At 42.5% G+C, this 22,456-nt stretch overlaps 1 protein-coding gene across 1 annotated transcript in view; it reads right to left on the bottom strand.

The window, feature by feature from the left end:
- The window catches only part of ICA1 (islet cell autoantigen 1), a 239,348-nt gene that overhangs the window by 102,502 nt on the left and 114,390 nt on the right, over positions 1-22,456 (bottom strand). The window lies entirely within an intron of this gene.

The raw sequence follows: 22,456 nt of genomic DNA, 5'->3' as shown, positions 1-22,456 counted from the left end.
CAGGGCCTGGGTAATGTTTGGCTCCCAGCCAGAAGCATAGAAAACTCCTTGATGCTTTGTCCATCTTGATGTGGTAGTAGGCGTCTTGGAGATCTATTGAGCACATCCAACTTTCTTTCCCTAACAGAGGGAGTATGGATTGTAGAGTGATCATTTGGAACTTGGACTTCTTTACATACTCGTTTAACCTGCTGAGGTCTAAAATGGGTCTCCAGTCTCCTGTTCTTTTTGGAACTAAAGAATCCGGAGTATGTTCCGAATCCTGTCTGGTCTGCTGGGACTTTTTGGATGACTCTTTTTAATAGCAGCTTTTCTATCTCTATAGCTGCTTGATCCCTGTGATTGGGTGGTACATCTGGAATCCTTTTGGGAGGACGTGGTGGAAGGGAAAAGGGTATAGAGTAACCTCTGGTGATAATGCCTTGTACCCACTTGTCGCGGGTGGTATTTAGCCAGGCTTCTGGGTACAAAGACAGGCGACCCCCGACCAACTCCAGAGACGCACAGTCGGGTTCCACATCAGGAACGCTGATAGGGACGGTCACGAAAAGAATCGCGACTTCCCTGATTTTGTGGACCTCCCCTGCCTCCAGGGCGACATCTACCATTTGTTCCTCCTTCCCTGCCTCTGAAGGAGGAATCACCCTGTGTATCTTGGAAAGATCTTGAACACATTTTGCCACTCTTCTGACCTTTAGGGTAAGGTCTAGAAGGAACGGTAAAACGAGCTCCCATGGCAGAGAGTCTTTCTTTCCTGTTCACACCTGGTGAGGGTATCTTTCACACTGGGTCCAAAAAGAGAGGATCCGTCAACGGGAGCATTGGTGAATGTAGACTTGAAAGGTTCAGCAAAATTGCATAGACGCAGCCAGGAGTGTCTCCTTAACGAGACTCCTGAACCGGCCACCCTACTCGCACAATCAGCTGCGTATGAGATCAGCCTCAAACAGGAGTTAACAATGGATGTTAAGGTAGCCAACTGAGTAGATACTGTAGATGGGACTCCTTCAGTAGAGTTACCTTGAAGAGCATCTCCTAACTCCTTCTTGTGAAGTGTGACAGATAATTCAGCGATCAAAGTGTAAAGGCCGCTGAAGAGAAGATACGCTTCCCATATCTATCCATCGTTCGGGATTCCTTATTGGGCAGATGGATAGAAGCTCCTTCTTAATGGCTGCCGCCGCCGCCACCACCATGGCATCTACAGGTAAGCCCATGGATAAAAATTCTTTGTCTTTAGGGGTGGAAAGAAACTTTTTCTGTCTCCTGGGGACCGGTTCCATGGTATCAGGAGTCTGCCATGCCTTCTGACTTACAAGATCCAATAACTCGTCAAATGGGGGAAGACACCCATGAAGCTGAGGGTTGAGACCCAAAAGCCTTCAGGTACACTGACTCCTCATCAGATGGGGTAACAGTGGGCCAGCCGCCTCTCTGCCTGAGGATCTCCAAGATGTCTGCAAAGGAGACATCTTCAGAGGACGACTTAGGGGACACCCCTCCGACTCATCAAGGTCAGTGTCAGATGTGAGAGACTCATCAGGGGAGTCTACATGCTTCCCCTTACATGATCTCTTCCTAGGGCCTCCTCAGTGGGGTTCTCTGGGGAGGCCTCAGAAGATTGGGGGCCTGAGGCTGTGGGTCTCTGCCATACGGGAGAAGAGAAGATGCTGAGACTTGTAGTTGGCGCTTGAGGGAGTATAGCATCGGTACTTCTACGTGGGGCGGATGAGCTATCTAGCATGCTCCTAATCTTCACGAAGACCGATTCCTATGGCTCCGAAGGATGCATCGGTTCCGAAGAAACCGACAGTGCCGACGGCTCCAGAAGGATCGGCTCCAAGAATGACGTAGGGTCTGAGCTCACTTGGGGCGCACCAAGAGGGAGATTCGGCACCGAAAAAGTTCAGTTCCAAGTGTCCCCATTGGGGTCGACCGAGGAGCTTCAGACAGCGCCGAGAGTGTCGGAGCGGAACTCTGCTCTGAGACAACCACACAAGGTGCTGGAACCGAAGACTCCACTGTAGTCGGTACCGGCAATATCGGCTCCGAAGGCCCAATCTGGGTTGGAATCAAAGCAAAAGAGGTAGAAGGAGTCAGCTCCGAGACCGAATGGGTCGGAACCGATAAAAAGTTTGGCAAGGCCGACGACTTGAGGAGTTTGAGCACCACTCTCTCAATGTCTTCTTCAGATAGACTCCTGGAGGATCTGGAGGACAGCGTGGGTGACCTTGTTCTCTGTAGTATCGGTGATTTAAGGTTAGGGGAGACCGTTGGAATATCCACTGACTGGCTCCGAAGAGGGCAGCTAGTGATCGGTACCAAAACACTTACTACCTATACTGCAGGGTCTATGTCCAAAATCTCAATCAGCCCCGAAGACTGTGGAGCCGAAGAGAAAGATAGCAACTCCGCTTCGTGTAACTTCTGTGGTGGTTCAGAGGCAGAAGCTAGACCCGGAGAAGGCCGTTTTGAAGTTTTACCCTTATCCTTCCTAGAAGACTGCGGATTTAGGAGAGGAAGAGGAACTGGTTAGATCTTCTTCGAAGGAAGGTTTCAACAGACATTTTAAGATAAGTTTATTCTTCCATTCCTGGAGCACTCTAGGGCTAAAAGAATGGCAGAAAAGGCAGGTTTCTTGCAGGTGTACGGCCCCTAAGCAATATACACAAACGCTATGTCCATCAGTGATGGACATTTTTTGTGAACACAATGCATTTCTTAAAGCCTGATGGTTTGTGTTCTTTAGATTCCTTAGACATATTGACAGCCAAGAAAATCCAACACACTCACACAACAAGGCAGGGACTAGATCCTCTAACATAAACAGATCTAGCCCTACACATGCTAAGAAAAGGAAAGGGGGAGAGCTAGGCCCTCTAACTTAAACGGACCTAGTGTGAAGAACAAAAAAGGGACGAAACTAGAATCTCTAACTTAAACGGTCTAGTCAAAGCAAAAAACACACACACTCACGGGATACCACACAGCAACAGGCCCAGAAATACAAAATACGAAAACCAAGTCAAATCTGGTAGAAGTCACAAACAGGAAGTCACAAAATGACTTATCAGTAATAAGCTACGATAGAAGAATTGTCTATAAGCAATAAACTCCTGAAAAGGAAGTAATAGTAATAAAAAAAATGTATCACTTAGCCACGGCCAACCAAGAAAGCTTCCGACTGAAGATGCGACAAAAGAGATCTGGGGAGTGTGCTCATGCACCATGGCATACCTCCTAGCCATGAGCCAATCAGAAATTTTCAGGCTTTCTAAAAGCGTCCGAGTCGGAGCCAAGGATTGGCTCTGAACCCACACGTAATAATGGAGGTGAGATAGGACTACATAACATCTAATCTTTCGTAAGCCCACATTTATTTAATCATTTCCAAGTTCCTCGTTTTATTCCTGTTGATCTCCATCTCATAAATCCAGTCTCTACTTCATTTCATTGGATCATAGGAAGTTACTAGGCTATTGGCCCTGAGGCCCTTACAAGCTTAGCCAAGAATTTGGCCCATGTTCCGACAAGCCAGCACCTGATGCCCTTGTCCCGCAGGGACACAGATGGAATCCCGGGGTGTATTTTGTGTTACCCATCCCGTTATCCAGGTTGCGATTAAAAAGGGTTAATGAGGTACTCTGCTTGATGTGTAGAGGGAGTCTATTCCACAGAAGGGGGAGTCTCTGGGACACAAATCTGTCCCTCCAACAAGTCCTACTGATGTTACAGACCAGGATGAGGTCGCGTGTGCAGGTTACTTGAGTGGAGCTTGACTTGCGGATATGCAGCAGTCCCATCAAGGCTGGGTCTGAAACTGCTTTGTATGCCAGACAGAGGTCACCTCTGAGAAGTCTGTATGAGGCAGAGTAGAGGGGGATAGGGTCTTTAGCCTGGGTAGGGTAGATGTTTGAGGCCCTGGATTTTCCTGGTGAGGAACCTCTGTGGTCTCTCCAACTGCATGTGCTTTGAGAGGTACATGCCAAAAGGGACATTGTACACAATAATGGATCTTATGAGGGAAGAATACAGGGATGTTATGACCACCTTGTCCCTGGATGAGATACCCTTACTAATGAAGTGGGCCATGTAAAAAGTTTTCTGTACAACAAAGGCAATATGGTGGTCAAATGTCAGTTTGCTAATAACATGGGTGCCCAAGTCCCTCATGACTAATTGGGTGCTTAGGAACTTGCTATTAATGTGATAATTTGTGGGGACGTCACTCTCCCCATAGGGGATGCTGATGCATTTTTTTGGCATTTAGTTTTAGGACATGTTTTTGGCACCAGACATTTGTTTGGGTGAGACCCTCTTGGAGGATGTCCACATCATTAGGGGAATTGATGGACAGCACCCAGCTTGCATTCCCCTATTTTGACTAGGTGGGTTCTATCAGTAAGTCAGTTTGCTACCCATCTGTTAACATATCGATTAAAGCCTAGTTGAGAGACTTTATCTATTAAATCCGAGTGGGGAATAGTATCGAAGGCTTTAGCCAGGTGAAGGTAGGCAGTTTGCATAGTCTTCCCCTTGTCCATCGCTTTAGTGACTGTCTCAAAGAAGTCGACCAAATTTAACAGGTATAAACTCCCTATGACGAAACCAAACTGTGTGGGATTGAGTGTCTGGAGGTTGCCAATGCCCTTGTTAATGAGGTCCATGACAATCCACTCCGTGGCCTTGCAGATCAGGCTAGTTGGACTGATGGGTCTATAATTTCCTGGATCGGTGGACGCTCTACCTTTGTGCAAAGGGATGACAGTGGCTGTCCTCCACTAAGCTGGGACAAAGCTGGTACTCAGGCTTTGGGTGAATAGAGTCTAATGGTGCTGCACGTTCCTGCCTTGGATGTTATCAGTTCCCATGGAGGCTGTATTTTTTGCCTTTGAGAGTGCAGTGATGACTTGCTCCCTAGAGATAAGGGGAGGGGGCAGGTGGTGGGGATGTCCTGATTCACTGATGGGGAGGACATAGGGGGTGAAGTTTTCTCTGAATCTGTCTGCCACCAGGTTGCCTACATCTATGGCATTTGTGTATGTGGTGTCCTTGACACCAGTTCTGAGCAGATCTGAGTGCTTCCTTTGAGACTGAGACATATCTGAAGAAGGCCTTATGATTGTCTTTAGTAGATGTGGCCAGTTTGCACTAGAATTTGCTTTGGAGGATTTCACTAGTGCTCTTATTTGCTTGTTCAGGCTAAGGAGAGATTGCTTCCAATTAGGCACCTGCTCCTTCTTGGTCCTGGTCAGCAAATTTTTCCTTTTATTATACAGTTTATTTACTGTGGATGTCAACCAGACAGGTTTATTCTTTCTTGTGGAGGAGGATGTTGTCCTGTAGGGTATACCTGACTCTATGCAGCTATACAAATGCTCGTATAGTACTTTGGTGTAGGTTTGGACATATGTGCCAGTTCCTATGGAGGGGGAGGGGGCTGTGATGATGTTATACCTTCCCTCAGGAGGTTGTAATCAGCTCTGGAGAAGTTTTTTTTGTTTGTTTGGCCCTAACTGGAGGGGTCGGAGGAAATGGTGACTTCAAAAGTGACCGCTCTGTGGTCGGATTTTACTAGGGAGGATGACACTGTAGGGTGGTTACTCATGTTGGTTAATACCAAGTCCAAGATATTTTCACCTCTTTTGGGGGTGTCAACCAGCTTGTCCAAGGCATTTGCACTGATGAAATCAAGGAATCTCTGGGCATTTGTGTTTTAGCATGAGTAGTTCTTCCAGTCTATGGCTGAACAGTTAAAGTCACCTAGGATAAGGGTTAAGGGTTGAATCTCGATAAAGTTGAAGAGGTCCAGATAGGTGGAGTGGGCATCTTGAGTTAAAGTTGGGGGCCTGTAGCTAGCTATGATTTGAATTGGGGTCTTGTCAATGGTTAACAGCACCTGGAGTCTCTCCTGTGTGTCATACATATTGTTTGACCAGCCTGGAGGTGTGCATGTCTTTTATATATATTGCAACTCCCTTTTGCTTTGCAGCCCACGGTTTGGGGTCTGAATGTATGAGAGGATGAGTAACCTGGTATGGCTGGGGTGCTCTCCACATCTTTCAACTAGGTTTTTGTGACTGCACAAATGTCAGCATCTTCCACGGTTAAGAATGCTTGCAATGAGTGCAGTTTCCTGTTTAGACTCCTAGCGTTTAGTAGCATGACCTTTAATTTGCGTTTTGATGACATTTTCATGTTGGTAGTTTTGACCTCATGGTATTGCCTAAAACAGGCACTATGGGGGAGACGAGAGCCTTTGCCAGGAGCCTGAAGCCCAAGGGAGACAGATGCAGGCCATCTCTGGCAAAGCATCATGGTTTGTCAATCGTGTACGGAGATGGCCCATATGTCTTCCCAGGTTGTCAGGTACCGATCTCCTTGGAATGACACCAGAAACTAAGCCTATTGTTAAAGTCAATAATTTTCTGTTTGTATTGAAGCATCATTCTGGGTGATGGCAGAATGCTGTTTAAGGCTAGGAACATACCCGTCTGGGACACATTCAACAAGTTTGATCATGTCGATCTTCATATAATCCAGGGAGGTACATCTCAAGTCATTCACATCAACATGGACTATGAGTACCTGTTGAGAGACTTACGTGCATGGGTGATATGGTGGATTCTGGCACCTGACAAACAATTAACAATGACTTTCTCCTTATCCAGCCTGGTGAGGGGCACATCTGTGTGTCTCACAATGGAGTCTCCTATGACTAATACATTGGGTTTATGTTTAGGCCTTGGTGGCTGAGAGGGACAGGTGTGTGAACTATGTGTGGTGTGGTGGGCAGTGGAGTTCACGTGTGTGTTTTTGCCTAGGAGGTCTCTCTTGTTTGGGTATGTTTTTGTTGAGGACCTCTGCATATGTGGGGTGTGTGTTTTGTAGGTGTGCGTGGTGTTTGAGGTGTGGTGTTAGTGCTGACAACCTTCTCAGTGTCAGATATACTGGCTTTTGAGGGAGAGCGCACTGACTATAGGTTCTTAATGTAAATGCATCTCACAAATTGTGTTCCTAGGTGGTAGTAGTAGAAGGCTGTCCATGTTCATGAGGCAGTTAATATACTGTCTCAGGATGCCCATATCAACCAGACTGGCAGGAGAAAACAAAGGAAACTATCCATCCATATTTGTCAGAAACTGAGGGAGCAAGGTCAGAGAGAACTAAGAGGGTAAAGGGTGGAAGGTCTAAGAGTAGTACTACTAGGTGATCACACAAGTGCTACTAAGTGAAAATTTGTAGCTGGAACACCTCACAACCTGTACCCAGACTATGCTACTCAATTTGCATGTTACGAACACAGTAAAACTCACAGACAAGTACAGATTAACTACTTACAGACAAAAACAGAACTCAAAAGTATGAAAAAATGCACTTAAACAGCAATGAAATGCAGTTAAACAGTAATGAATTGCAGTAAATAGCAATGAAATACAGTTAATCAGTAAATTGCTTTAAAACATTACAAATATAAATTAGCTCACAATCACAACAGTGAAAAACAGCACAAATAATGCAATTCAGTAGAATACTGTCATCAATTTAATAAGGCTACCGACAAGCAGTAACAAATGCGGCAAACTATATGCAGTTGAACACCTAAGCACAAGCAGCAAAATGTAGTAGTAAAATGCACAATATATATTTTTTTTTAAGTAGAAAGTGAGGAGACAGAAGATAATTCAAGGTTAAGAAGCTAAAGGGATGGGCCTCCACAACTGATCTCACTGCAGTCAGTACAATAAGTTGATGTAATGGGACTGGGGGTGTGTGTCCAATATCAAATTTACAGTAGAAAAGCCACCAAGCTTTAACACCACATCAGTTGGGATTCAAGATCAGAAAAGAGGTAAAATGAACACAACAAACAGAGAAACAAAAAGGAGACAAAGATCAGAACAGAGGTAAGGAATGAATTCACTAAGAGTAAAAAAGTTGCACTGTTTAAGCAAATATGCAGCAAATATTGTTTTAGCTAATCAGAAGTGCAGAAAACAGTTGAAAATAAGCACTTATCTTTTGTAGTCGCACAACAGTTTTTGTAAAACAGCAGAGCAAGGGTAGAAGGTCTAACTCACTGCAGCTATGAGCAAACAAGTACAAAACAAATTTCCAACTTACTCCTGATTCTTCTAGTCAACTACTGTGCTTTTTTCTGACTCTCAAGCATTTTCTATTTAAACACTGGAAAGGGTTTCACTGGCATGGTCTCTCTGTGGGCTTTATTACCAAAACAAGAAGAAGCAGAAGACCTCCTGCTGTTTCACAGTTCACTTTTTGCTGGAGAAATTTCCTCCTTAGCATGTTCTATATCAAAAAATAATTTTGTCCCTCCAGGAAAGAATATTCTGAATTTTTTTGGATACAGCAGCTTGAAACTTACACCTGCTTCTCGACATTCCCCGATTTATGAAATAAATGTACTCTTCTTTGGCCTGGTGTACAGTAAGTAATCATATTCCACAAAGACTCAACTGTCTCCCACTTTTAGTACTTTGTCCTTCTGCCACAGTTTTGTCAGAATCAACAACTTCTGGTACGACTGCATGTTTATTATTAAAGGTCTAGGTTGCTTTCTCATAGCCAGGTTTGGAGCATAAACACAATGTGCCTTTTCAATTACCCAACTCTTGCTATCAAATACCAGTCCATTTGCTTATTTGTACTTTCATTAAATTAATACAGCCTGTTTCTTCCAGCTTCTCTGGTACAGAAGAAAATCTTAGGTTTTCCCTATGTGCTCTGCACTCTAATTCTATTATTTTTTGAAACATCTCTGCTTGAGCAGTCTCATATTCAGCTAGCCCTTTCTTCAATGCAACCTCTGATTTTTGCAGTTTTATCACCTCATCTGAGTATCTATTTAAAGCTTCTTCCATTTTCCCAGCCTTCTGTTATTTGAATTGATATACTCCTCCGAGTACATTTGCCTTATTTTTTCCTCTAGGTTACTGGAAGTCATCTTGCACCAAAGCTGGAGCTTACACTGCTTTTTGCTGAACAGCTGCAAAATTCTTCCCAGTCAGTGTTTTTTCCTCAGCTTTTGCGATTTTCTTTCAGGTTCTCTGAATTTCTTTTTGGCTGGTATCCAGGCAGTGCATGTACTAGCCAGTTACTTGAAATTTACCAAAAAATAGGTGTTTACTGGCTCTCTCGCTTATGAGTTTCTGTTTTCACACCGGGAGAGCTGAAATTAAGCTGTTAGTCAATGTGCAGCCATTTTGGAAGTCTTAAAACATTTAGTCGATCAGAAAAATACATATGTGACATCAGTATAATGTTTAAAAGAAGGCAGTGAAGATGTATGAAAATAGTAATAATTCACTAAATTAAATATTCATATGCTTGTGCAAATTCTGATTAAGCCCTGCTGTTAAACTGGATGGTTTACAACATAATCAGCATATTTTTTGTATGGTACAAAAGTTGAGTGGAATGCAGTGTTTTATACATTTTAAGTTCTTTTTATCATCCTTGTACAGTTTATCTATTTATGCTTGTTAGCCAGGGTAAAGGACCGATAAACAAATGGTGCATTTCAGCCACAGCCTAAGACATACAAAATTAGTGATAATATATAACTAAAAGTAGCAAACATTCTAAGAACAAAACTACTGAAAGCTTTTATGGCATGATCCAAAGGTGATTTCATAAGACAAACACAAAATTTCCTATCAGATTTTAAAATTATATGACCAAGATGATACAAGTAGATGAATACACTACTTGGTCTACCTAACCAATACAGCAAGCTCTGATCTGACTTCTGCTTCTCGTATTCCATTCATTCAAAGGAATGCCACTTCCCATCACTGACATACAATCCATCACATTCTCATGCCACAGTATCAACACATTTACTGAAAAATAGTGCCATCTTAAGATTTCAGTCTTCTGACACATCTACACATCTGTGCCTTTTACTGTTAAGCTTATCTTGCAAATTGGTTCCTTATAATATAGAGAGCCATCATAAGCCTCCATGTTCCTCTATTTCCACCTAAATGAACATGCTTGAGTGTCCTTCATAATTCTTTCCCTCACACTGATCATCTAAATGGGTGTTTGCTGCACATTCTACCCTAGTGCAATATGAATGCCTCCAGAATTGCACACATTACAACATGTGTGACTGCCAGCAAATTACAGGCTAAAATAACTTACAATTCAGCTCAATACCTTCAAAAGCCAGTTTTCCAGTGGCAGCAGCACGAAATTGTTAAACTGTATTGTGCAAACTAAGATATTAGATGCAGTGCTTTTCTACTTCCTATATATATATATATATATATATATATATATATATATATATATATATATATATATGTGTGTGTATATATATATATATATATATATATATATATATATATATATATATGAAAACTGTTTTTGAAAGAAGTTAATGAATGACTGACTTCTGATTGTAAGGGGAAGCTTATTTCATAATTTTGTAAGGAGTGCAACATTTTAATTTTTCTATTACTATAATCGTAGTACTAATTCCTTTAACTGTTGTCAGTCCCCATCAATGCTGCATTCCAGGCATTTACACTCAAGTTGAACTGGATAAGACATTGCCTTGCAGACCAAGCACAGATCATGCCCATGTAACCTATAAGAAACAATATAACAATTCCTGAAAATTTTTGAACACAATTTTTTAGCTCTATAATGTTTGTAGAGTATAGGATTTTAAAGTCATTTCAGGTGGCTTGTTCAAGTTAATAAAATGCAAAGTTGTATGTAAATTATGAAGCATAGTGTTGTGATGATCTTGTTCAGTCACTCTGATGTTACCTGGCCTTCCAACATAGCTACATCCCCATCATCTCATGAACCTGTACAGTAGTATTCCTTTTTGGCATAGCATTTGACTCTTCACTGAAGCCTAGTTATCCACTACAATAGTACAGTTGTGTAAAATCTTACTACAACAGTAGATGTCCTTCTCTTCACTGTTGCAGTATTCTTTATGTAATGGATCTCCTGCGAAAGACAGCGCAATGTCTGGCCAGTATACCAAAGGCTTTAGATCTTACAGGCAACCGTACTTCACACGTATGCTCCCTGTATAAGGTGTAGGGCATAGGGCATAAAGGTGGCATATGAATGTAATCACTGAGAACTTATTTACCCTGGGAAGTAAAGAATACCCTCAAGGACAAAAGAGAACATGCACATCCAGAAGGAAAAGGAAGTAAGGGCTCCTTGCCAGGAGGGAAACAAAAGCTGAGTAAGAGGGAGGAGGAGGGAAGGACCAAATGAGAAGGACATTTAATGTTATGGTAAGATTTTTACACAACTTTACTATGTCCTTCAGTAAAAAAATACAGTATTTAATTTGATTTAAACTGTGTTGAAGGAATATTTAACTGAAATGGCAGTTTTAACTCTGCTGTTTGTTATTTGCTAGTAATTACAGGTGTGGGGGTAGCCACATTCTTTGATTTCCTGTCCTTGCCTATTTAAGTGGTACAGTGTGACATATTTTCTGCTTAAAAACCTCAGCTTTGGCCGGCTAAGAACTTGGTTATATTCAACTGGACGTATAAGAGAATTTAAGTACCTTTATCTGCACTTTTTAAAAAAAAAAATACAGTATTTAATTTGATTTAAACTATGTTGAAGGAATATTTAACTGAACTGGCAGTTTTAACTCTGCTCTCCAGTTATTCCCACCCAGCCTACCTGTTTTTGTTTTGGTGTTAATCTTAGTGGCCTTGAAACTGCCCGCCCCTCAGCCTGCCTCTGGGCCCATCTCATCTGCTCACTCAACTGAATGCAGTGAGATCATATTCTGATTTCAGGCACTCCTACTGTGTACAAAGAGAGCATCTTGGAAACAGACAAAAAAAAAAAAAAATTAAGCTTATTTCCTGCCTTTCCTGTTAAGTGGTATAGACTTATTTGTAGGCTTCTGAGCCCCCAAGCCCTTCTGTGTTTGAGGGAAGCCTTCTAGCTTGTTTTTTTTCTTATAACTAGCCAGTTTTCTAGTTTCAGCACTCAAATCTGTTTCTTTGATCTTAGCACTTGTTCAGATTAAAAAAAAAAATAAAATTCATCTGCTTTTACTGTACTTGTGTTTCTACCTACTTCATTTTACTTTTGCATCATCTTAAAAATACTCAGTTGTATTTATTACTGCTTGGTGTAACTCATTCTAAGCCTTTTGGTTTAAACACTTGGGCTTCGGACCAGTTGTTTTGCACTGAGAGGGTTTGTGGTCTGCACTGTTGTGGCAGAACAGGTAGCTTACATCCTTCTAGGTTGGGAACTGCTGATTGAGGGTTCAGTGTCTGTTATTCTAAAAGTGTATTAATTCTGATTTAAGCACTTGGGCTTTCAGGCCAGTTATTTTACATTAAGAGGGTTCGTGGTCTGCACTCTTGTGGGAGGAGAGGCTGGACTCTGCCCTTCTGAGCTGGGAATTTCTGGTTAAAGGCTTATAGTGCATGCATCTTACTAAAGTTGGTGCGCCTTGTTTGCTGTGGCATAGACTGGATTCGGGCCTGCTGGATCTAGCTTTGTTTGTGTAACTTGAGCACTACTCCAGACATTCTCTAAAGTATTCAATTGTATTCATTACTGCTTGGTTGTAACTTGATTAAAGTGTAGCTATCATTCTAAGTCTTTTGGATTAAGCACTTGGGCTTCAGACCCGTTGTTTTACATTAGGAAGGTTTGTGGCAAGCACTGTGGTGGCAGGACAGGTAGCTTTCATCCTTCTAAGTTGGGAACTGCTGATTGAGAGCCCAGTGTCCAAGTGTATTAGTTCTGGTTTAAGAACTTGGGCTTCAGGCCAGTTATTTTACATTAAGAAGGTTCGTGGTCTGCACTCTTGTGGGAGAAGAGGCTGGACTCTGCCCTTCTGAGCTGGGAATTTCTGGTTAAAGGTTTATAGTGCCTGAATATTTGAACTGTATCTTACTGAAATTGGTACACCTTGTTTGCTGTAGCATAGACTAGATCCAGGCCTGCTGAATCTAGCTTTGTTTATATGCTTGTTGTTTGTTTGCTTGTTATTCTCCTGGAACGCTAATTCCACCTAATACGCTGCTTCTCAGTGCTTCTGTGGATCACTAGTGATATCTGCATTGCTTACTGTACTTATTTCCTTGTTTCACTTGAAAGAAAGTTACTGTTTGTCGTTTTGCATTTAGTTACTTGTAACACATTGCACTCAAGTTACCTGGCACTTGCTCACTAAAGCAATTATATAAGTCAGCACTAAAAATTAAAAGCACTACACACTCACTCCCCACTGGCCCTTGTTTTCAATTATTAAGGAATTCCCAATATTATTCTAGCATGTCCAAAGGTCAGTTGTCAATCTCCTCTCCGGTCCAGCTGGTGAATCTGGGAATCTTGAGGCAATGTTATAACTGCCTCATGTACACAGACAACCCTCTCCTCCTCCCACATAACACAAATACTTGCGAGAGATGCAGCTATTTAGCCAAACTGGAGGCTGAGCTCTCTCAACTCAGGACTGGCAAGACCAGACAGGAGGAGAAGGCAACTATACACACCACAAAATCAGCCTCACATAATGCTAACACACCACTGAATCAAACACATACACACACAAAGACATACTCGGAGGCTCTGAGTAAAAATTTACCTAAACAGCAGAGGCCTCCAAAGCAGACACCCAAACAACTGCTACCTCAAGACACCCCACAAGCAACACATAAACCACAAAATCAGTGTGCAAAGCAGTCACAGCCCTTAAGGCCAAATACAACACCAAACATACTTGTCATAGGTGACTCCATAGTCAGACACACTGACGTCCCACTCACCAGGCTGAACAAGGAGAGGGTCACAGTAAGCTGCCTATCGGGTGCTAGAATCCGCCACATAACACAAGCACTCGGGTCACTCCACGGCAAGTACAAATATGACACAGTCATTGTCCATGCTGGTGTGAACGACCTGAGACGCACCTCCCTGGACTACATGAAAAGAGACACAGAGGAGCTCTCTGATTATGTAGCCCAGGCAGGTATGACCCTGACCCTGAGCAGTATCCTTCCTTCACCAAGAATGATGCCACAATATAGAGACAAGATGATCAGCTTTAACAATTGGCTTAATGTCTGGTGTCATTCAAAGGGGATCCAGTGTCTGTCTGCCTGGGATGACATGCTTGACAAGCCACACTGCTTCAAGGGACGGCTTGCACCTGTCACCCCTGGGATTCCGGATATTGGCTAAGGCTCTTGCCACCCCCATAGTGCCTTTTTAGGCAAGGCTCAAATTCTAAACCTACCACCCTAGAAAACAAAAATGGGAAGAAACTGAGGGTAATGCTGCTCAATGCCAGAAGTCTAAATCTCAAAATGCACGCACTCGAGGCCCTTCTCAGTATGGAGAACATCGATGTCTGTGCTGTAACTGAAACCTAGTTCAAGGCTCCTGAGAGCACCCGGCACTATTAGGTTTTACCTCATATCATGCGTTCCGCCCCAAAACCCGGACCACACCACAAAAGGAGGGGTGTATCCATATTCATAAAGGATACCCACACCTCCAGGTTGGTGGCAACGCACAAGCTTCGAAACTATCCAGGTGCAACTAACCATAGGCAAAACTGCTCTACAAATTGTAGCATGCTACAGGCCACCCTCTCAAACTCAGGAACCCCACACAGCCTTCCTGAAGACACTGGAGGGTATAAATGTATCTCCAAACACCATCATATTGGGCGACTTCAACTACCCGAATATAGACTGGGAACATTACTCAAGCCCTAACTTTCTAGCCCAACGGTTCCTGGGGTTCATAAATTCAAATGCCATGGAACAGCTAGTCACTGTTCCCACGAGAGGAGAAAATATACTAGATCTCATTATCACAAACATGGGGATAAAATGCTCCACACCGGAAGTATATCCCTCATTGGTGAGATCTGATCATAAACAAATCTCACTGGAAATCCACATCCCGCCCCCACCCCAAACAAAAAAGACCACAGTGAAGAACTTCTCTAAAGCAAACTTCACACTACTCAAAGATTGGTGTGGTATCCTTCAAGGCCCCTGAGCCAGTGGAAACCACAACCCAAGCTGCGGAAGCCCTTACAAATGCCTTCTATGAACACCTCCAGGACTGCATGGATCAGGCAATCCCAAATAAAACCAAGACTCTTTCCACAAAGGGCAAACGTCCAGTCTGGTGGACCCCAGCCATTAACAAACTTTACAATAAGAGGAGAAAGGTATTACATGATAGAACAAAATCCATAAAAGGGAAGTCACCCCTGATCATTATTAGTAAAAAAATACGAGCACTCATAAAATCAACTAAGGCCAATTTTGAGAGAAAAATTGCCATGGATTCAAAGGACAATCATAAGGCCTTTTTCAGCTATGTTAGGAACCTGGGTGGAAACTCCCAGATATGCTCAGAATTAGTCCAAAATGATACAAAAATCACTGAACCCACAGACATTGCCAACATACTGGCAGACAGGTTCAGTGCAAACTTCACCCCCCTCTCCCCCCCTAAAGGAGAGATAACTATCCCAGTGGAGTGTAGCCTCCCAGACATCTCAAATGCGCAGGTAGGTGAAAGCTGCTCTCTCTAAAGCTAAAAACACAGCATCAATGGGACCGGATGGTGTCCTCGGCTGTGTGCTACATGAGCTAAATGAGGAATTAAACCCGCACATAAGGCAGCTGTTTAATCTCAGCCTTACCACAGGATACGTGCCCAAGGAGTGGCGTACGGCAACTGTGGTCCCACTCCACAAAGGCGGTGTCTCTACGGACCCTGGTAATTACCGCCCCACAAGCTTAACAAGTCTAGTCTGCAAAGCTATGGAGAAGATCATAATGGAGCTCATAAACAAAGATATAGGGGACTTGCAGACATTGGACCCGACCCAGTTTGGCTTCGTCAAGGGCAGATCATGCCTTTTGAACTTGGTCGACTTCTTCAAAACAGTCACCAAGGCCATTGATGAGGGAAAGGCAGTCCATACAGCCTACCTTGACCTTGCAAAGGCTTTCGACACAATACCCCACTCGGGTATTGTAGAAAAACTTACCAGCTTAAATGTAAACCCATATGTCACAAGGTGGGTTGCAAACTGGCTTAAGGACAGAACCCACAGGGTTAGAGTTGCTGGCGCTATGTCGGACTCCAAGCTGGTCACAAGTGGTGTCCCACAGGGCTCGGTCCTTGGCCCCCTATTGTTCGGCATCTACTTCTCAGAAGTACAGGCCAACATGGGAGGACTTTGGCTGACAAAGTTTGCAGACGACTGCAAACTGGGCGCCATAGTGGAAAGTGCATCGGACACGGATATCCTTCAGAAGGGACTCACGGAAACAGATAGCTGGTGCCAGAGCCATGGCCTGAAGTTAAACGCCAAAAAATGTATAGTCATACCCTTCGGGAAAAACAAGGTAACCCCAAGCTACCATATAGGTGGCAATCCACTAAGCACAGAAGAGGTTATCAGGGACCTGGGGACCCAGGTTGACAGTGGCCTTTCTTTTGACACTCACGTTGCTAAAGTGGTTAGAAAGACCTTCTACATTGCCCACCTGATCATGAAGGGATTCACATCCAGATCTAGTGAGGTCATTGTTCCCCTGTACTCTTCACTTATCAGACCAATGATCGAGTACAATGCCCCATTTGGGATGTATCTCACCCGACATCTGCAGCAATTGGAGAGACCCCAAAAGTTCCTCACCAAAAGGATAAAGGGACTCCAAAATCTGTAATATGCTGCCAGACTGAAGAAACTCCAGCTCTATTCAGTCGCATACCGTCTGCTCAGAGGTGACATGTGCCTGACATACAAGGCCATGTCCAACCCGGAATTAATGGAGATGCTTCACCTCAAAAAATCCAAATCCACCAAAACCACTAGAGCAAGCGACTTAAACCTTAGCACGGATATAAATAGGACGTGCTGGAGGGATAGATTTATCACTCAGAGACTCCCTATGCTGTGGAATAAAATCCCGGTCCATGTGAGGCAGAGCACCTCGCTGGCTCTGTTCAAGAGAAATCTTGACCTGTGGATGGGAGATCGTAGGTTTACCCCGGGAATCATCTCTGTGTCACTGCTGGACAGAGGCACAACAAACTAATGGGTACAGTATTTTTTCATATAAGGGGTGGCGTAAGCCACAAAACTTTGGGCTATGCTTATAAATGCCTTAGGGCAGATAGCCTAGTATAAACCTATGAACCTTCCATTTCACTGTTGCAGTATTCTTTACACAGGGGAGAGTATACGAGCTAAGAAGAAAACTGGGAGGAGAAAGGCACAGAACAGCCCTCTATAAACCCATGCAGATTAGCCTTGGAAACAACTGCCCTGCCCCTGAAAACAACATCCAACTTACATTGTTTAGTGAAAGTAAGAACAGATGACCAAGTAGCAATTTCAAGGATGGAACTGGTGTCCAAACCCTTGAAAATGGCACCAGAGGAGGCAACCAACTTAGCAGTGTGCGCCTTTACAAATGAAGAAAGACTTTGCTATGAAAAGAGTAACAAAAAGAAATGGCCTGAAAAACCCAGGATGAGATGGTTTGCTTGGAAACAGCCAAACCTAAAGAGCTGGGATGAAAAGAAACAAAAATTTGCTCAGACCTGAAAACTGTCTTTGTCTTATCCAAATAGTACTTAAACTGTCTGTGCAGATCCAAAGTGTGAAGAATCTTCTCACTGGTAGACTGCTGAGAATGAAAAAAGGAAGGAAGGTGAATAGACTGATTAAGGGACAGATCATTAACCACCGTGGGCATAAAGGAAGGATTTGTTCGAAGAGACACCCTGTCTGTCTGAAAAACTAAAAAGAAGGAATAGCCACGACAGCCTGAAGTTTAGAAACTGTCTTGGCCGAAGTAAAAACCAACAGAACACACTTCCAAATACAAAGTTGCAAGGAAGCTGAATAGACAGGTTCAGAAGAAGCCCAAGTCAATTTTTTTAAGTACAAAATTGAGGTCCCAAGAAAGCGGAATAGGCTTTCTGGGAGGCCCAATATGAAGGTCATCTTTAAGTAACTGGTTGACCTCAAACCGAAAGTCCAAAGAATGATTCAAGAGCAGACAAGCAGAAATTGCTGAAAGGTGTGCATTCTCTTTGGCAAGTAAGACTGTCACCTTTCGCTGTGGCTAAAACCAGACTTAGACCACATCCCTTGCACCTCCCATAACCCATCCATGTCCTGGCATTTTCAACCCATTTCATGACATCACTGTTACGTTAGACGAGGGGAAATGCCTTCTTTGCCCATTCTTGATGCTTTTTCCCCTGTGGATTTACTATGATTTTTGTATTAGGAAAAAAAAAAAAAAAAAAAAAAAAAAAGAAACAGTAAATCCGCAGAATTAACAAACTCTGATAAGTCTATTTCATTTTTTGAAACAGAATACCTGAGTTTGATGAGTGTTCTCTAGACTACTGGACAATCAGTTTGATTTATGGATAATCAGGAAAAAAATGGATAGGTGGCAATACTGCTGGCAAGAGATTCCTTATGTAAAGAATACTGCAACAGTGATATGAAAGGACATCAGATATGACCCAGAAACAGAGCTGTAAAAAAAAAAATTGGATGATTAGCTGGCCATAAAATAAGGTCAAGGTGGTGTAGTTAAGCTGGTTGTCACAGAAAGTTTCAGTAGAAGTGTTACAGGGAACAGAAGAGGGATGAAAAATGTCATCTTCCCTATCATAATTACAAGAATTAGTACAAGAGAAGTAATAATACAAGGAAGTAATTCTGTTAAAGAGATAGGTGTGTCACAGGTGGGAAACAGCAGACTACGGTTAAATGCTCTTGGCAACTACGAGTGAATCTGCATACATGTGAAAGACCTGCAATCACTACCGAGTAAGTAAGTTTGTGCACAGTCCTCAGGCAAAAGGGGAGAAAAGAAAAGACTGAGTAATTTCAAATGGTAAATTCAATAGTAATTTCAAATGGTAAATTCAATCTAGCACAAAAGGGAAGAGGAGACTGGAGAAAAAGGTACAAAGACAAACTTTATGCAAAGACAACAATTCTGGTTTAGAGAAATGTAGAAGGGCAATAGAGAGAACGGAAAGGTTGTAAACTAGAGTAAAAAAGCCATAAGGAAAGAATAGGTAACAAGCTTAATGAAAAGGACTGGATCCTAGACAATAGAAAGGTACAGGAACAGGGAAAAGAAGAAAACCATACAAGAAGAGATCAACAAACTGGTAGAAAAGCATTGTAATAAGGGGAAGTAAAAGGAAAGATTGGGATGACTAAAGTCTTGTAAGAAAGCATAGATTCGAGAGAAGAGGAATCAGTGGGAAACAAAGGGATTTTAAAATGCTTGACAAAAAATAGGCAAAGACATATTAAGAGTGTTAAGGGGGGGACATTGATCTGAAGAGACCTTGGCAATGGCAACACAAATTCCTTGTAGATTAGGAATACATGACGCATATTCTGCAATCAAACAAGGGGCAACCATCTTCACCATGGGTTGATGGTATGAAAAATAATGGGGTCAAGTTAACAATGGTTGTAGTATATATCCCCCTTGGATCAAAGGCAGCATTTGTGTAGGAGATGTTGCTAAAAATACGGATACAGTACAGGATCCTACTGGTGGGCAGGGGACTGGAACACTATCATGTAAGAAAAAGAAGTCAATTTGGGTAGAAGAGGCCAATTAACAAATGTACAGAAAAAGGTTAATAGATTACTAGACACCTTCGGACTGGTGGATGGCTGGACAATTAATGGGGAAGGATGGAGGGACCCAAAATATACATATTATAGCTGCAAACTGAAGTCCTGGTCATAAACAGACAAGATTTATGTTTTTTTAAAGAAAATAAGAAGGTAGTAAAGGATGTCAAAGGGGGACATATTTTACTGGTCAGATCATGTCCCAGTACACACAGACTTAAACTTGGAAGGCAGAAAGAGAGGGATCAAACATTAGAGATTTCAAACAGGACAGTTAAGCAATAAGTAATTCACTTTGTAGCTAAAAGTAGAAATGGAAAGACTGCCACAGGATAGGATAGAGGTAAATGAAGTGGGATGGGGTGGTAAGAAATGGGAGTTGAAAATGAGGGTTACAGACAATCAGGGAGTGGTGTGGGTGAGTTAAAAGGGATAAGAGACGAAAGCACAGAAGAATGGGGAAACTGAAGCTCAAAAAGAAGGTGCTGGTGGGGAAGAAAAGGGAGTTAAAAAACATACATAGGGAAATACAACAGGCAGTGGACAAAAGGATGTGGGTGCAAGAAAATGCATTTATACAGATGCAACAGAAAATGAATCCAAGAGCAATGAGGGCATTAAGTGGCCACATTAAGGCAAGAAAAAGTGGAGATGGCAATCTATAGCATAAAACGGGCAGGAGGTAAAGGATTGCTGGAAGAGGAAGTGAAGATTCTTGAGGAATTTAGGGAATATTATACGCAGGAAGACAGGAAGGGCAACAGAAAGCATGATACAGAGCAATTTTTCAAGGAGGAAGTACTAGAGGTGATTGAACCGGAAGTAGTACAGACAACAAAAGGGAGAAATAACAGAGTTGGAAATAAGACAGGCATTGAAGGAACAAGAAAAGAATACGACGTCAGGGTCAGAGAGTGATGGCATGTCAGTTGAAATATGGAGATTACAAGAGGAAATGTTGATCTCACATTGGAAAGAGTCGTTTGACAAGGTCGAGAAAGGACTTCTTCTTCCAAGAGCTTGGGGGCAAAGACTGATAACAGTAATTAAAAAAAAAAAAGGTAAAACACCATTTAACATCCTATAGACCTATAATGATACTTAATCAAGGTTATACATGACAATAGCTGCTAATTACTTTAAGTTGGTGACGTCTTAGATCAGTATGGTTTTGTACAAGGGATAAGAATGTACATCATTGTGCAGATACTGATGTTAATAGTATGAACACTGTGCAGGTAAAGAGTTGCACAATTTGCTCTGGATGCCAAAAAAGCATCCAAGAGGGTTGAGTGGAGATACCTATTTGCAGTGCTGGAGAGAATGGGATTCCCAAATCAAGTGGAAAAATTGTTGGGCAGAGCATATGAGGGAGCAACACTGCAAGTTAAGAAAGTAGGAAGATTATCATGGATCCCTGGGAATCTCAGTTAATACAACACAGGGTTGCCAGTTTTCCCTGTTGTTTTTTTGCAGTTTATTTGGAGCCACTAGTTGCAAGATTACACAGGGCAGAGATTACAGGATATAGACGGGGAGAGTTGGTGCTGAAGGTAGCCTTGTTTGCAGATGATATCATAATGCTTGTGAAACAGAGAAAGACAATAACTCTAAGCATATTAAATGAGTTCAAGAGAATATCTCAGTACAACATAAATGAATGGAAAACAAAGGCGATCGGTATTAATATGTGGAAACAAGAAAGGATGAAATGTAAAAATAAGAACTGGTGGAGTGAGGGGGAAATAAAGTACTTGAGCATCTGGTTTAAAAGTAAATGAGGCATTCAGGGAGAGAATATACCAGTGTATGGCAGAAAGGATACAAAACCTAAAAGACTGGAAAATGCTAGACCTAAACAAAGAGCAGAGAATGCAGGTATTGTACTGGCATGTCATGGCCCACATGTATGTTATACATAGCCAAGGCATTTTGAATTCCACTAGGTAGTATAGAACTGAACAGAATAAAAAGGTGGATTAGGGATTTTATGTGGGGGCAAGAGAAGCAGAAAGTAAGTTGGAAAAAAAACATTGCCAAAACAAGGAGGATCTGGAAATGTATGTCCAAGCAGCCGAACTATCTTAAGCCAGAGATGCATCTGTCAAAGGAAGAAAAAGTACAGTTATGTACACTTACCATAAATGTAGATGTTCGAGTGTATTCACTGTTGCAGTCATCACATTTGGGTTATCTGCTTGTAGTAGCCCTCAGTCGGCCTGATTATCAAAATCTTGGGTCCTGCGTCGGTTGCTGTCTCATCTTCCATGACGTCAGGTAGTCCGGGGTATAAAGCATGCAGCCAATGCCATTTTATCAGTTTTACTTGCCCCAGATGTCAGGCGTCCCCATAATGGGAAGCAATTATATACAAGGTTACACCTCCATCAAAAATCAAATACACCAGAAAGCTTAAATACAGTAAGCAAGAAGAGAGGTATAGTCAATAGAAGACAGGGGGCTGGAGGGAGGGTAACCAGGACTGCAACAGTGAATACACACGAACATCTACATTTATGGTAAGTGTACACAACTGTACTATGTTCTTCATGTTTCACTGTTGCAGTCATTACATTTGAGCAGAATTCCAAAGCTAAGGATAGGAGGAGGAATTTAGATAGTATTAGGACCAGCTATAAGGCCCTGCAAGACTGCAGAGGCAAAACCAGCTCTGGATTTAGAGAAAATTGGCAAATGGTAATGCTTGGTGAAGGTATGTACAGAACTCCAGGTAGCATTTTCTAGGATGTCCCTGGT

This window comes from Protopterus annectens, chromosome 3.part1 (assembly GCF_019279795.1).
Source record: "Protopterus annectens isolate FY-2018-M chromosome 3.part1, PAN1.0, whole genome shotgun sequence".
In the NCBI taxonomy this organism is placed as follows: Eukaryota; Metazoa; Chordata; order Ceratodontiformes; family Protopteridae; genus Protopterus; species Protopterus annectens.
This window is presented reverse-complemented; position numbering and strand designations above follow the sequence as displayed.